An 18,199-nucleotide genomic window follows, 5' to 3' on the forward strand; every position below is an offset into this window, starting at 1 on the left:
ACATTTTACCCATAAAAGGACAAGAATCAAGTTTCAATCCATATTCCATAAAAAAGTAACCTTTGCTTGTTCATTTCAGCTAGTTTACCATCTTACTAATCCAAAAGTATGACACCTATAATTTTTTTGAAAGATCAATCTATATATTATATATAAATAGTATTAATATTGTACTTCTTGAGAACACATGCAAATGAATGAAGTTAGAGATATCAAAATATTTATTACCTTCTTGAAATGGTGTCAACCTCTTGGATTCCTTTGCGGAAGTTGAAGGCGAAGAAGAATAAAGTTCTTAAAATGAATCCACAACCCGAAAAATGATAGCTTAGGAATAGGGTTTTCATTTTCCTAAGAATCCACTTGAAGGTGTCATGCTAAACCAAAATCATATGTACATAACAGTTGTGAAAGACTGAAATAAAAATTTAATATTAATTTTAAACAACTTATTTGAATTTTTATTTATTTATACCTGTGTCTTTATAATTTAACTAATTTTAGTTATAAAATATATAGGTATAGATTTAATAATAATTTTATACAACATATTTAAAAAGTGAATTTTATGAAAAGAAGTAAATTTTCATAATTTAGATATTTAAAGTCAAACTTTATAGTTAAAGTCATTTATTTTAGAACGATATTTTGATCTTTTAAATAATATTTGGGATTTCTTTTTTTGTGTCCAAGTTTTGTGAATCTAACGTCAAGGATAAAACGTATGAGGATAAAAATCATTTGTAACTTGTCGTTATTGTTAAAACATAAAGGAAAGACTATTTAAGAAAATTGCAATTTTTGCAAATCTAAAAAAAAAACATTAGTCCTCCTTGAAAAGCAAATTCATTGTGTCGAGGAAATCTTCGTTTAAAGGAGTAAATACATGTTATGTGAGAATTTGCCACGACCCAACTCGTGGGTCGAGCGGGCACCCACACTAACCCCCTGGTGGGCGAACCCTTCCCTTATTCAACTTCCAACAAAAACATAAGTAAGTAAATAAGAAGATAAAATAGTCTCAAATCATAAATGACTAAATATGTGGAATACTACAATATAAATCCCTCGGATCTGGTCTGAATAGTACAAGAGCAACTAAATACATCAATCTAGAAATACAAGTCTGAATAATAAATCTATATCAGAATAAGAAATAAAGACAGTAGGATAGAAGAGCCTCCGGGCAGCGGGATCCATCAGAAGCTCATCGTGGACACTCTAAGGCGACCCTTGGGATCACTCACGAGGTGAGGAGGAGGAACCTACTACGAACTCTGCACTCAGAAAAAGAGTACAACAAGGTAGTATCAGTACAAACACCATGCACCGGTAGGTATCATAGGCCGACAACAGTTAGAGAACTGAAAGATAGGCATGCGAACAGTCAAGTACAATCACAACACAATAAAAGATCTAAACAACACTCGTGATATAAATACCAAGGCAAAATCAAGTGATATATATGAATGAGATAAATGAGTGCATATGCAATGCAATAAGATGCACTGGCCAACGGCCTGTCTCCGTACACACATGCTACGGACGGATAACCTCCACGTCTCGATAGTCATGACAATGGGGGACCCGCGAAGTCCATGTACCAGTCACTCCATACACAGCCCAGAGGTGAATTCCACAACACGAACCACTCTGCACATAGCCCAGAGGTTGCTTCCATGTCAAAACTGTCCATAATCTCAGATGTTCCGTTCTTACTTATCATCACCAGTACCAAACACAGATCATAACAATGTGTCATGTAAAATGAGTATGAATGTTATGCAAGATATCAATCTCAAGTGTAATCATATCACTACTAAAAAACTGCCAAAAAATTGACGGACTGCGTCGCTTTGAAAAACCGACGGAAATGTTACGTCCCGTATTTTTACAGATTGGGACAACCCGGATGAACTATGATAATTTAAGGCCAAGATTATTTCGGGATTTGAAGTCGGGACTTTTGACCATTTGATTTTATTTTGAGATATAAGTTATGTATGAAATTTGACATTGTACACTTAGGGAAAATTGGGACCACAATTCATAAAATTGGAATTAAAAATGTTGTGCAAAAATCCCTTGGTGGCCATGTAAATGGGAATTGGTCTCACACATTGTGTGGCCAATTTTATTTGGTCCAACACATTGTGTGGGCCAAGACACTTGGAGATATTTGTGGACTTAAAAAGGATGACTTCAAGTCATCTTTCCCTCATTACACTTCAACACTTAGCACAAAAAGAAGACAAAACTTGAGAGCACCACCACCCCCACTGTTTCGGCCAAGCCTCAAGAAAACCAAATCAATTTCTAGCTTCCCTAAAAATATTTCCTTGATACAAACCCACTATATTGAAGACCTTAAGTGGCGTGGAAGTATTGTTTGGATCATTTAACCATTCATTGTGTCCAATTGCAAAACCCTAGCTATTTGGTGGAGTGAAGAACAAAGGTAAGATTTCATCTTGTTTATGTATTGTGAATCTTGTATGTCTATTGTAGTATGATAAAATGGATAGAAATCATGAAATATGGAATGTTGAAGTGGGGTTGTGTGTTTGGTATGTTGGCTGTGTATATGGGTGTGAATTGGATTGATGAATTTAGTCTTGTATCATGTTAAATTGTTATAGAGTGGAGAAGAGAATACGAATCGTCGATATATGAATATATGTGTGCCATGTAGCCGTATGTAGCCCCAGATGTTTGGCAAAGAATGAATTTATATCGCTTAGCTTCGTAATGGTTATTATGATGACTTGTAGGTTGGAAATGGGAATTTAATGTCCCAAATTGACATAGTAAGCGTTGCGGACTGATTTGGAGAACTTTGTGCATTGAATGAAATTCGTATATATAGGAATCCTTAACATATGTATATATGTGTGGTGTGGACGAATGTGAGTTTTATAATGTGTCGAAGATCGCATTACTACCGCTTAGTATTTTAGTTGTCGTCGTCATGAATTCTAGTCTTGAAATGAACATTTAATGACTTATGATTGATGTGAGATTGTGCGGGCTGTTTTGAGGCTTATCGTGCGTTGATGTAATTGGTATATTATATGAGAATAACATCATTATATTGTGGATTATTGAGACAAAACATGACTTGAAAATGAGGAAAAATGAAAAGAGGGCTGCTCTCGGCCAAAGGGCTGTTTTCGGCCAATTGGGAGAAAAATTGTGAATTGTTTAGAATGTCCTAGAATATTGTTGGTAAAGATTCGGGTGGATAATTAAATGTGTGAGCGATATTGTGGCTCGAATGTAAGCCGTTGAATTGAATATTTGGAAAGTTGTCTAATGATGAAAAAGAGAGTATTAATGTTATTTTGCCTTCCGAATTTACTATTGATGTTGCTAGGTTGGTTATTGTGGTTGTTGTTGTTGATTTTTAAGCGAGATAAATTCTCGGGATGACCTATTTACAGGGGAAGTGCTGCCGAATTTTCTGTAGAATTTAATGATTAGTTGGAAAGAATGGCTTAAGAGCCTTAACTAATGTTTGGTATTCGTTGGCGTATTGTAGACCTTGGGGAGCCCGAGGCGTAGATTTGGAGTAGCTTTAGATTGGCTAGCTTGTAAGTGCATTCGAGGTATGTAAGGCAACTTCCTTTCTTTTTGGCATGTCTTAGTTTTTCATAGGCTAAATTAGAGCCTTAAGGAAATTCCAAATCCGACATCCGAGCATGTTATGATCCGTATATGTTCTTTGGCATTCTTATGCATGATTTGATGAAATATGAATCTTTATGTATTCGAAATAATCGTTCTCCGAACTTTGCACCAAAAGTGTTTCATTTTAAAGAATTCGTAAATTTTGAATGTCATATCTTTCGTATAAATGCTCGGATGGCTCCAATATTTTTATAAGAGTTGGCATTATGTATAATGAGCACGTTTTCCATATGCGGGCCCAACTTGGGTAAATCCCCGTCCGTGGGTCCACCCAGGGGAGTGCTATCGAGCTACAGGAGCCTGTTTTTCTTGCGGCCGTCAGGGCCATATGATGCGTGATTGTCCGATGTCGAGTGGTTCTGGCAGTACAGTTCAGCCGACGGGATCAGCCGCAGGTTCATCTTCTACTCCCTCAGCTGTGCGCCCTGCGGGGCGAGGTATTCCGACACAGACGGGTCGCGGTCGAGGCCGTGGCGGTGCTGTAGGTTCTAGCGGTCCTTCGAACCGCATATATGCATTGGCTAGCCGCCAGGATCAGGAGGCTTCGCCAAATGTTGTTACAGGTACTTTACTGGTTTTCTCCCGATCTGTGTATGCATTGATTGATCCCTGTTCGACTTTATCATATATTGCCCCACTTGTTGCTAATGAGATTGGGATAGAATCCGAGCCGATAGAGCCTTTTGAGGTAGCTACACCTGTAGGGGATTCTGTTATAGCCAGACAGGTTTATCAGGATTGTTCTGTTATCATATCTGATCGTTGTACTAAAGCTAATTTGATAGAGTTAGATATGCTAGAGTTTGATGTTATTATGGGCATGGACTGGTTAGCGTCCTGTTATGCTAATGTTGACTGCCAGCAGAAGGTAGTTCGTTTCCAGTTCCCAGGGGAACCAGTCATAGAGTGGTCCGGGAGTACAGCATCGCCGAGAGGTAAGTTTATTTCATACCTCAAGGCTAAGAAGATGATTCAGAAGGGTTATATTTATCATTTGGTCCGGGTGCACGATACTACAGCCGAGGCACCTACTCTGCAGTCAGTTCCGGTTGTCAATGAGTTTTCGAATGTTTTCCCAGATGAGCTTCCGAGTCTTCCGCCCGATCGGGAGATAGACTTTGCTATTGATTTGCTGCCAGATACGCAGCCCATATCTATTCCTCTGTACAGGATGGCACCGGCAGAATTAAAAGAATTGAAGGAACAGTTGAAAGATTTATTAGAAAAAGGTTTCATCAAACCCAGTACATCGCCCTGGGGAGCGCCGGTATTATTTGTGAGAAAGAAGGATGGGTCACTGCGGATGTGTATTGACTACCGGCAATTAAATAAGGTGACTATCAAGAATAAATATCCCCTCCCCCGGATTGATGATTTGTTTGATCAGTTGCAGGGTGCCAAATATTTCTCGAAGATAGATCTGCGTTCGGGTTATCACCAGGTACGGGTACGAGAGTCTGATATTCCGAAGACTGCTTTCAGGACCCGGTACGGGCATTATGATGTTATGTCCCGTGTTTTCGCATAATTGGAAATCTTGAAAACAATTTAGACTTATATGTTATAAGGCCATATTTTTTATTTTAGTTAATATGTCTATGTTGTTTATGAAAGTATTGGTGCAAAGACCTCGGGGAAGGCCGAGGGCAAATTTGGAATTTTGGAAATTAGTTTCGGGAATTACAAAATGAGAATTTTAACGAATTGGGCCAAGAAAAATTCGAACAAAAATTTTGAAGCCCAAGTGAGGGGTGGCCGGCCATAGGCCTTGGCCCAAGCCCCATTTTAAATGGCCATGTGACTTACATGTGACCATGGATCATATATATATATCCGTTGTACCTTAGAATGTTCAAGAACCAAAAAAAATTAAAATCTTGAGCTCAAAATAGGGGTCTATGCCGAATCCTATAGAAAGAGGAGAAAAAAAATTTCAAGCCTTGATTCTATCTTTAAAAATCTTGTTCTTCTCATATTTGTAGCGAGTACAAGACGCTCTCCGACGTGATACAATTTGTTTGGCGGAAGAATCACGTTTGCGGCAAGTCGGAATTTCAAGAAAAGGTAAGATTTTTGTCACTTTTGCGTTATGGAATTTGTAAGAATATTATGAGGATTGAGAATAGACGAGCATTTCGTAGTTTTGATGTGTGTGTGAAACCGTTGGTGTGTGTGTGTGTGTGGTGAAGTGGCCGTGAGCCATGTCATGGTGAAGGCAAGGTGAATTTGATTTTGTTTAGTTTGTTAGTTGCGTCGTTGTGGCATTTATGACTCAAATGAATGTTTAACGAGTTGAATTGGCATTGAAGTTGGTCGTATGTCGATATGGGAAATTATGTGAATTTTAAATAATTTTTATATAATTATAGAAGTGAGATTCTAAATGTGAATTTTGGTCGTTGTTAATGAATTTGGATGAAAATAATGCGAGTTGGTAGTTTGTCGCATTTGTGAAGTTTTGGATAGAATATGGAAATTGGCAGCATACTTGAATTCATGTATATCGCTTGGAATATTATTGGAATGTGTTTGAATAACTTTAATGAGTAAATGAATATGATAATGTGGATGTTAGTTTGATGTTGTGAAGTTTGGACGAAAGTTGTAAAATTATGTAGAAACAATGAATATTGACGTTAGAGTGATTTTGTTATGACTTGTGATGTTTGTGACATTGTGGGTTGTTGTTATTGTTGTATATGGAGCCGAGCTAAGTCTCGGGGTGTTATATATATAGGGGAGGTGCTGCCGAAATTTCGGTAGACAAAAATGAGGTTAAGTAAATTCTTAAGCCTTGAAATCCCTAATTGGTAACTTTGACCATTTGCAGATTCTGAGCGAAACGGGACTTGAGTTTTGGGCGAGCGTAAGACGCATCTAAGGTATGTAAGGCTACCCACTCCTTATTTTGGCATGTCTTAAGTATGCTAGGTCAATATCGGGGTCCCGGGAGCAATCTTGATCCTCGGAATCCGAATTAGAAAATGCGCACTATTCATTCAATCGCATTGAACCTTAAAGTTCTTATTTTGGTTGGAAAGTAACCAAATGTCCGAAAATTATGCAAATGTAATCTAATCGCTTCGAAATTTCCATGTATGATCCCATAGACCCCAAATGTCCGTGATTCATATCCGTCATCTCGACTTGACCCGAGGTGGGCCCGCTAACTCCGAGATGCATTCGTTTGCTCTATTAGGCTCTCTTTTTGAAAATTTTTGATAAGGGACCTTTGTTTATGAAATTGTTTATTATAAAATAATGTTTCGATTAACATAATATGCTAAACTATATTTTGGACTATAAATATCATTTCAGGAACATTTTTGTGAAATGAACTCTGTACTAACTAATTGTTCGACTACTTTGACTAAGGATTTGACTAATGATTTTATCAAGTTCCAAAGAATATTTTGACTTATAAATTGCATTGTTTGCTCACGACTCCGCTTGTGCCTTATTATGACTTCGTTCACCGGTTCCCGGGCCGGTTATGATTCGTGCGCGCTATGATAAATTCGGCCGTATGCTGTGTTACGGTTCCCGAGACCTCGCCATAGGGCCGGGTTCCGTTTGGAGTTATGCTGTGATATGGCTGGTGATATGTTATGCTGATATGTGTGCTCGGAGATGTACGGAGATTTGAACCTTCTTGTGTTATGATGTGTGTGGCACCAGCGTCGGAGTGGTGACCACGTTCCTGAGCTTTGCATGATTTCGTTTGCATTATGAATATATGATTTTGATACTGATTTTTATATACTGCTCGATATTTTCCCCTTTTGTATTTCATGTTGGCTTTCAGTTGTGGTCTATATTTCTGCACTCTATGCTTTACATACTCAGTACATCTTTCGTAGGTACAGACACAGGTGATCCACCACTGTAGGCTTCACTTTCTGCTATTTCGGAGTACTCCCTTTTGACCCAGAGTCCACTTTTGGTACATATATCTTTGGCTATGTATATATTCCTGTATATTTGACTATTTGGGTATGGCGTGGCCCTGTCCCGCCATATGATTCTGTTGGTCTGTTTAGAGGTCTGTGGACATGTCTGTGGGTTAGGGTCTTTCTGTATGGATGTGTGTATATGTCGTGTTTGGGCGATCCCATACACCGAGGCGGTCGGTCCGCATATGTTTATACGTTGCTTTGTTAGCCCTGTGTGGCCTTTGTTGGTGTTTGCTGTGTACAGGGTTATTCTGGATAGTCCGAAAAACAAAGGAGACTCTGCCGAAATTTTCTGGGGATTATCTAAATTTGTAAATATAGCCTTGTTGGCTTCTGCTATATACTTGAATGTATTTGATAGATGGGTTTGGGTGCCCAGATCGGGCACTAGTCACGGCCTACGGGGTTGGGTTGTGACAAAAGTGGTATCAGAACGGTTTGTCCTCGGAATGTCTACAGGCCATGTCTCGTAGAGTCTTGTTTATCGGTGTGTTGTGCACCACATCTATAAACAGGAGGCTACAGGACATTTAGGGTGTTACTTTTCTTTGGGATCTTAGATTGTGCGTTAGAGCCGTGCTATTAGGATGATTTTGATCTGATTCGTTATTGTGTTTGCAGTGATGCCTCCGAAGAAGGCAACGGCGGCCAAGAAGGGCAAGGCTGGAATGGCAGGGACTAGTCAGGCACAGCGAGTTACCCGGGCTCGTGTTTATGATTTGCCCGAGGTTGTGCCCCATTCAGAGGGATCTGCTACACCACCGGCGGAGCCTGGAGCAGGTCCATCAGCAGCTCCAGGGGCCCGAGTACCCGTACCCGAGCCTCCAGCTCCTCAGCCAGGGGCGGAGGACAGGACACTGAGAGAGGCTGTGCAGTTATTGACCACTCTGGTAGCGGGACAGGCTCGCAGACGCGGGCGGAGAGATGATGATGATGACGACAGGCGTGACAGCCTGAGGGTTCGAGAGTTTCTACTATGTGTCCCTCCAGAGTTTTACGGGTCTAAGCCCGACGAGGACCCCCATGACTTTATTCGGGGGATGCGACGCTCACTAGACTTGGTCAGGGCTTCAGAGACTGAGTCTGTTAAGTTGGCTTCACATAGACTACGGGATGTTGCTGCTCACTGGTATGAGTCCTGGGAGCTATCCAGGGGTGAGGGTACTACCCCAGCTACTTGGGACGAGTTCGTGACTGCTTTCACTCACCACTTTTTGCCCCTAGAGTTACGGCGGGCGCGGGTTGACCGATTTTTGCATCTGCAGCAGAGGGGTCGGAGCGTCCGTGAGTATAATATGGAGTTTGATTCTTTGGCCCGGTATGCACCTGCCATAGTAGCAGATATGGCCGATCGGATGCACAGATATGCCATGGGGTTAGACCGCTATTTGATTGATGGTTGTATGGCAGTGGCATTGCAGGCAGACATGGATATTGCCCGACTACAGGCTTATGCCCTGGGTATGGAGGACCGACATAGAGCTGATTATTCCAGCAGAGATCGGGATAGGAGGCCGCCCAAGAGGGCCAGATTCGCAGGTTATTCTGGAGATTCTCGAGGCGGACAGCCTCAGCAGCAGCAGTCAGGCAGACATCCTCCTCCGTCAGGCCGGGGTACACAGCCAGCTGGTAGGAGATTTGACAGTGCAGGACAGTCTGGGGCCGGTCAGAGCTCCAGAGCATCAGGTTCACAGGTATCCAGAGGTCCCAGTCAGCCCAGACCACCCAGGCCCCGTTGTTCCCATTGCGGGAAGTCACACCCGGGAGAGTGTTATCGACTTACTGGAGCCTGTTTTTCATGCGGCGGTCAGGGCCATATTATGCGAGATTGTCCGTTGGCGAGCGGTTCTGGTAGTGTAGCTCAGCCGACGGGATCAGCCGCTGGTTCATCATCTGCTCCATCAGTTGCACGCCCTGCGGGGCGAGGTATGCCTGCACCGGCAGGACGCGGTCGAGGTCGTGGCAGTGCTTCAGGTTCTAGCGGTCCCTCGAACCGCATATATGCATTAGCCAGTCGCCAGGACCAGGAGGCTTCACCGAATGTCGTCACAGGTACATTACTGGTTTTCTCCTAATCTGTATATGCACTGATTTATCCTGGTTCTACTTTATCATATATTTCCCCGCTCGTTGCTAGTAAAATTGGGATAGTGTCTGAGCCTATAGATCCATTTGAGGTCGCTACACCGGTCGGGGATTGTATTATAGCGAGGCAGGTATATAGGGATTGTTCTGTGACTATATGTGATCGCTGCACTAAAGCTGATTTGATAGAATTAGATATGCTGGAATTCGATGTCATTATGGGTATGGACTGGTTAGCTTCCTGTTATGCTAATGTTGACTGCCAGAAAAAGGTAGTCCATTTTCAGTTTCCAGGGGAACCGGTTAGAGTGGTTCGGGTCTACAGCATCGCCGAGGGGTAAGTTTATTTCGTACCTCAAGGCTAAGAAGATGATTCAGAAGGGTTATATCTATCATTTGGTTCGTGTGCACGATACTACAGCCGAGACACCTACTCTTCAGTCTGTTCCGGTTGTTAATGAATTCCCAGATGTGTTTCCAGATGAGCTTCCGGGTCTTCCGCCTGAACGGGAGATATATTTCACTATAGACTTGTTGCCGGATACGCAGCCTATATCTATTCCTCCGTACAGAATGGCACCGGCTGAATTGAAGGAGTTGAAAGAGCAGCTGAAAGACTTGTTGGATAAAGGCTTTATTAGACCCAGTACATCACCCTGGGGAGCGCCGGTATTATTTGTAAGCAAGAGAGACGGGTCACTGCGCATGTGTATCGATTACCGGCAATTAAATAAGGTGACTATAAAGAATAAATATCCCCTCCCCCGTATTGATGATTTGTTTGATCAGTTGCAGGGTGCTAAATATTTTTCAAAGGTGGATCTGCGCTCAGGTTATCATCAGGTGCGAGTGCGAGAATCTGATATCCCAAAGACTGCTTTCAGGACCCGGTACAGGCATTATGAATTCAGAGTCATGTCTTTTGGGTTGACTAATGCTCCAGCAGTATTTATGGATCTGATGAATCGGGTATTTCGGCCTTTCCTGGACATGTTCGTGATTGTGTTTATCGATGATATTTTGATTTATTCACGATCAGCAGAGGAGCATTCGGATCATTTGAGGACAGTACTTGGCACCCTTCGGCAACAAAAATTATATGCTAAATTTTCCAAATGTGAATTCTGGTTAACTTCTGTGGCATTCTTGGGGCATGTTGTCGGAGCAGATGGTATTCGGGTCGATACGCAGAAGATTGAAGCTGTACAAAATTGGCCCAGGCCTACTACACCGACAGAGGTACGCAGTTTTCTGGGGTTAGCCGGATATTATCGAAGGTTCGTGGAAAATTGTTCTTCTATAGCGGCACCACTGACGAAGCTTACTCAGAAAGCGGCGAAATTTCAGTGGACCGATGCCTGCGAGCGCAACTTTCAGATGTTGAAAGAAAAATTAATTACAGCTCCAGTTTTAGCTCTTCCAGAAGGATCAGACGGGTATGTTGTCTATTGTGATGCCTCTGGTATTGGGATAGAATGTGTATTGATGCAGCACGGTCGAGTCATAGCCTATGCTTCCCGGCAGCTCAGACCGCACGAGAAGAATTATCCCACTCATGATCTTGAGTTAGCCGCGGTGATTCATGCTTTGAAGATTTGGCGGCATTATTTATATGGGGTCCACGTTGATATTTATACGGACCATAAAAGTCTCCAGTATATTTTTAAACAGAAAGAACTAAATTTGCGGTAGAGAAGATGGCTAGAATTATTGAAAGATTATGACGTTGATATTCTGTACCATCCGGGGAAAGCCAATGTGGTAGCGGATGCACTTAGCCGCAAGTCTATGGGCAGTTTGGCTGACGTACCACCTGGTAAGAAATATTTGGTTCGTGAAATTCATCAGTTGGCCAGCCTTGGAGTTCGTTTGACAGATTCTGGAGATTCTGTGATTTATGTTCGTGCAGTTGCCGAATCATCTATTATAGAAGAAGTAAAGCAGCGACAGTTCGATGATCCTATTCTGGTTCAGTACAGGGATGTGGCTCTTAATAAAGAAAAGACTCCGTTTGAGAGTTCACCTGATGGGGTGTTATTATATGAAGGCAGATTCTGTGTACCGGATGTTGCAAGCTTACGGCGACAAATCATGGGTGAGGCGCATAATGCACGGTATTCTGTTCATCCTGGTTCCACTAAAATGTATCATGATCTCAGATGTTTGTATTGGTGGGACGGTATGAAGAAAGATATTGCCAAGTTCGTTAGTCAGTGCCCGAATTGTCAACAAGTGAATATTGAACATCAGAAGCCCGGTGGATTATTACAGGAGATGGAAATCCCAGCCTGGAAATGGGAGATGATTAATATGGATTTCTTTGTTGGGTTACCGCGCAGTCCACGCAGGTATGATTCTATTTGGGTTATTGTTGACAGATTGACGAAATCAGCCCACTTTCTCCCAGTCCGGACTACTTATTCGACCGAGGACTATGCTAGATTATACATCAGAGAGATAGTCAGACTTCACGGAGTCCCTGTATCTATTATTACTGACCGAGGTGCCCAGTTTACGGCAAATTTCTGGAGGTCATTTCAGGAGGGATTAGGGACTCAGGTGAGCCTCAGTACAGCTTTTCACCCTCAGTCCGACGGGCAGGCCGAGTGCACTATTCAGACGCTGGAAGATATGTTGCGGGCCTGCGTTATTGATTTCAGGGGTAGCTGGGATGATCATTTGCCGCTTATTGAATTTGCTTATAATAACAGTTATCACTCCAACATTCAGATGGAACCGTACGAAGCTCTTTATGGCAGAAAATGCAGATCTCCTATTGGTTGGTTCGATGTGGGCGAAACCAGATTAATTGGACCAGATGTGATCCAGGAAGCAGTGGATAAAGTAAAACTTATTCGGCAGCGATTATTGGCTGCTCAGAGTCGGCAGAAAGCGTATGCAGACAGACGACGTCGACCGTTAGAGTTCCCGATTGGCGACTGGGTATTTCTGAAGGTGTCGCCTATGAAGGGTGTTATGAGATTCGGTAAAAAGGGTAAGTTAAGTCCCCGATACATTGGGCCATATCATATCATTCAGAAGATAGGCGAGATCGCCTATGAGCTAGACTTACCATCCGATTTGGAGGCAGTACACCCGGTATTTCATGTGTCCATGCTGCGAAAATGTATTGGTGATCCTTCCAGAATATTCCCAGTAGATGATATTCAAGTAACAGAGCAATTGTCTTATGAAGAGCAGCCTATAACTATTCTGGATCGACAGGTAAGGAGACTGCGCACTAAAGAAGTGCCTTCTGTTAAAGTCCTATGGCGCAACAACAACCGGGAAGAGATGACCTGGGAGTCGGAGGAGGAAATCGGGAGGAAATATCCCCACTTGTTTCCTACGCCCACAGGTAATCTAAACCTTTTAAACTTGTTGTATTAATCGATGTATGAATCATGTGTACTACTTATATGAGAGGGACTCCCCCGTTATGCTCATAAGACTTTATAAGATTAATTTAACATTCGGGGATGAATGTTCTTAAGGGGGGGAGAATGTTATGTCCCGTGTTTTCGCATAATTGGAAATCTTGAAAACAATTGAGACTTGTATGTTATAAGGCCATATTTTTTATTTTAGTTAATATGTCTATGTTGTTTATGAAAGTATTGGTGCAAAGACCTCGGGGAAGGCCGAGGGCAAATTTGGAATTTTGGAAATTAGTTTCGGGAATTACAAAACGAGAATTCTAACGAATTGGGCCAAGAAAAATTTGAACAAAAATTTTGAAGCCCAAGTGAGGGGTGGTCGGCCATAGGCCTTGGCCCAAGCCCCATTTTAAATGGCCATGTGACTTACATGTGACAATGGATCATATATATATATCCTTTGTACCTTAGAATGTTCAAGAACCAAAAAAAATTAAAATCTTGAGCTCAAAATAGGGGTCTCGGCCGAACCCTATAGAAAGAGGAGAAAAAAAATTTCAAGCTTTGATTCTATCTTAAAAAACCTTGTTCTTCTCATATTTGTAGCGAGTACAAGACGCTCTCCGACGTGATACAATTTGTTTCGCGGAAGAATCACGTTTGCGGCAAGTCGAAATTTCAAGAAAAGGTAAGAATTTTGTCACTTTTGTGTTATGGAATTTGTAAGAATATTATGAGGATTGAGAATAGACGAGAATTTCGTAGTTTTGGTGTGTGTGTGTGTGTGGTGAAGTGGCCGTGAGCCATGTCATGGTGAAGGCAAGGTGAATTTGATTTTGTTTAGTTTGTTAGTTGCGTCGTTGTGGCATTTATGACTCAAATGATTGTTTAACGAGTTGAATTGGCATTGAAGTTGGTCGTATGTCGATATGGGAAATTATGTGAATTTTAAATAATTTTTATATAATTATAGAAGTGAGATTCTAAATGTGAATTTTGGTCGTTGTTAATGAATTTGGATGAAAATAATGTGAGTTGGTAGTTTGTCGCATTTGTGAAGTTTTGGATAGAATATGGAAATTGGCAGCATACTGGAATTCATGTATATCGCTTGGAATATTATTGGAATGTGTTTGAATAACTTTAATGAGTAAATGAATATGATAATGTGGATGTTAGTTTGATGTTGTGAAGTTTGGACGAAAGTTGTTAAATTATGTAGAAAGAAAGAAGATTGCCGTTAGAGTGATTTTGTTATGACTTGTGATGTTTGTGATATTGTGGGTTGTTGTTGTTGTTGTTGTATATGGAGCCGAGCTAAGTCTCGGGGTGTTATATATATAGGGGAGGTGCTGCCGAAATTTCGGTAGACAAAAATGAGGTTAAGTAAATTCTTAAGCCTTGAAATCCCTAATTGGTAACTTTGACCATTTGCAGATTCTGAGCGAAACGGGAATAAAGTTTTGGGCGAGCGTAAGACGCATCTAAGGTATGTAAGGCTACCCACTCCTTATTTTGGCATGTCTTAAGTATGATAGGTCAATATCGGGGTCCCGGGAGCAATCTTGATCCTCGGAATCCGAATTAGAAAATGCGCACTATTCATTCAATCGCATTGAACCTTAAAGTTCTTATTTTGGTTGGAAAGTAACCAAATGTCCGAAACTTATCCAAATGTAATCTAATCGCTTCGAAACTTCCATGTATGATCCCATAGACCCCAAATGTCCGTGATTCATATCCGCCACCTCGACTTGACCCGAGGTGGGCCCGCTAACTCCGAGATGCATTCGTTTTCTGTATTAGGCTCTCTTTTTGAAATTTTTTGATAAGGGACCTTTGTTTATGAAATTGTTTATTATAAAATAATGTTTCGATTAACATAATATGCTAAACTATATTTTGGACTATAAATATCATTTCAGGAACATTTTTGTGAAATGAACTCCGTACTAACTAATTGTTCGACTACTTTGACTAAGGATTTGACTAATGATTTTATCAAGTTCCAAAGAATATTTTGACTTATAAATTGCATTGTTTGCTCACGACTCCGCTCGTGCCTGATTATGACTTCGTTCACCGGTTCCCGGGCCGGTTATGATTCGTGCGCGCTATGATAAATTCGGCCGTATGTTGTGTTACGGTTCCCGAGACCTCGCCATAGGGCCGGGTTCCGTTTGGAGTTATGCTGTGATATGGCTGGTGATATGTTATGCTGATATGTGTGCTCGGAGATGTACGGAGATTTGAACCTTCTGGTGTTATGATGTGTGTGGCACCAGCGTCGGAGTGGTGACCACGTTCCTGAGCTTTGCATGATTTCGTTTGCATTATGTATATATGATTTTGATACTGATTTTTATATACTGCTCGATATTTTCCCCTTTTGTATTTCATGTTGGCTTTCAGTTGTGGTCTATATTTCTGCACTCTATGCTTTACATACTCAGTACATCTTTCGTACTGACCCCCTTTCTTCGGGGGGCTGCGTTTCATGCCCGCAGGTACAGACACAGGTGATCCACCACTGTAGGCTTCACTTTCTGCTATTTCAGAGTACTCCCTTTTGACCCGGAGTCCACTTTTGGTACATATATCTTTTGCTATGTATATATTCCTGTATATTTGACTATTTGGGTACGGCGGGGCCCTGTCCCGCCATATGATTCTGTTGGTCTGTTTAGAGGTCTGTGGACATGTCTGTGGGTTAGGGTCTTTCTGTATGGATGTGTGTATATGTCGTGTTTGGGCGATCCCATACGCCGAGGCGGCCGGTCCGCATATGTTTATACGTTGCTTTGTTAGCCCTGTGTGGCCTTTGTTGGTGTTTGCTGTGTACAGGGTTATTCTGGATAGTCCAAAAAACAAAGGAGACTCTGCCGAAATTTTCTGGGGATTATCTAAATTTGTAAATACAGCCTTGTCGGCTTCTGCTATATACTTGAATGTATTTGATAGATGGGTTTGGGTGCCCAGATCGGGCACTAGTCACGGCCTACGGGGTTGGGTCGTGACATATGAATTCAGAGTTATGTCTTTTGGGCTGACTAATGCTCCAGCGGTATTCATGGATTTGATGAATCGGGTATTTCGGCCTTACCTTGATATGTTCGTGATTGTGTTTATTGATGATATATTGGTTTATTCACGATCAGCAGAGGAGCATTCTGATCATCTGAGGACATTGCTTGGCACTCTTCGGCAGCAGCAATTATATGCGAAATTTTCGAAATGTGAATTCTGGTTAACTTCTATGGCATTCTTGGGGCATATTGTTGGAGCAGATGGTATTCAGGTTGATACGCAGAAAATTGAAGTTGTACAGAATTGGCCGAGGCCTACTACACCTACAGAGGTACGCAGTTTTCTGGGTTTGACCGGTTATTACAGAAGATTCGTAGAGAATTTTTTTTCCATTGCGGCGCCATTAACAAAGTTAACTCAGAAGGCAGCGAAATTTTACTGGACTGATGCCTGTGAGCGCGGCTTTCAGATGTTGAAGCAGAAATTAATTACAACTCCAGTGTTGGCTCTTCCAGAAGGACCAGACGGGTATGTGGTTTATTGTGATGCCTCTGGTACGGGTTTGGGTTGTGTGTTGATGCAGCACGGTCGAGTCATAGCCTATGCTTCCCGGCAGCTCAGACCGCACGAGAAGAATTATCCTACACATGATTTGGAGTTAGCCGCGGTTATTCATGCTTTGAAGATTTGGCGGCATTACTTATATGGGGTACACGTTGATAATTATACGGACCATAAGAGCCTCCAGTATATTTTCAGACAGAAAGAATTGAATTTGCGACAGAGGCGGTGGTTAGAGTTGCTGAAGGATTATGATGTCGATATTCTATACCATCCAAGGAAAGCTAATGTCGTAGCAGATGCGCTTAGTTGCAAGTCCATGGGCAGTTTGATTGGTGTGCAGTCTGGTAAGAAAGAAATGGTTCGTGATATTCATCAGTTAGCCAGTCTTGGAGTCCGCTTAGCCGATTCTGGAGATACTGGGATTTCTGTTCGTGGAGTGGCCGACTCCTTTATTCTGGGTGAGATAAAGCGGCGTCAGTATGAGGATCCTGTTCTGACTCAGTACAGAGATTCAGTCCGTGAAAAAGAGCAGACCCCATTTGAGATTTCATCCGATGGAGTACTATTATTCAGGGGCAGATTATGTGTACCTGATGTTGCGGGACTATGACGACAGGTTATGGGTGAGGCACATCATGCCAGGTATTCTGTTCACCCAGGGTCGACGAAAATGTATCATGATCTTCGATGTCTGTATTGGTGGGATGGTATGAAAAAAGACATAGCAGAGTTCGTTGCCCAGTGCCCTAATTGTCAGCAGGTGAAGATTGAGCATCAGAAGCCCGGTGGGCTATTGCAGGAGATGGAGATTCCGACGTGGAAGTGGGAGATAATTAATATGGATTTCATTGTAGGCTTGCCTCGCACTCCACGGAGGTATGACTCCATATGGGTTATCGTTGATCGGCTGACAAAATCAGCCCATTTTCTGCCAGTTCGGACTACATACACAGCTGAAGATTATGCCAGGCTTTATATTAAGGAGATTGTGAGACTGCACGGAGTTCCTGTGTCTGTTATTTCCGATAGAGGTGCCCAGTTTACAACAAATTTCTGGAGATCATTTCAGGAGGGATTGGGAACCCAGGTGAGTCTGAGTACAGCATTTCATCCCCAGTCCGACGGACAGGCCGAGCGCACTATTCAGACATTGGAAGATATGTTGCGTTCCTGTGTTATTGATTTTAGGGGTAGCTGGGATAACCATTTGCCGCTTGTTGAGTTTGCTTATAACAACATCTACCACTCCAGCATTCAGATGGCACCATATGAGGCTTTGTATGGCAGGAAATGCAGATCTCCGATCGGTTGGTTTGATGTGGGTAATACTCAATTAATTGGTCCAGATGTAGTCCAGCAGGCAGTCGATAAAGTGAAACTGATTCGAGAGCGACTACTAGCGGCCTAGAGTCGACAGAAATCTTATGCTGATAAACGACGTCGACCGTTAGAGTTTCAGATAGGCGATTGGGTTTTCCTGAAAGTGTCACCTATGAAAGGTGTTAT

Source organism: Lycium barbarum, chromosome 6, assembly GCF_019175385.1.
Source record: "Lycium barbarum isolate Lr01 chromosome 6, ASM1917538v2, whole genome shotgun sequence".
NCBI lineage: Eukaryota > Viridiplantae > Streptophyta > Magnoliopsida > Solanales > Solanaceae > Lycium > Lycium barbarum.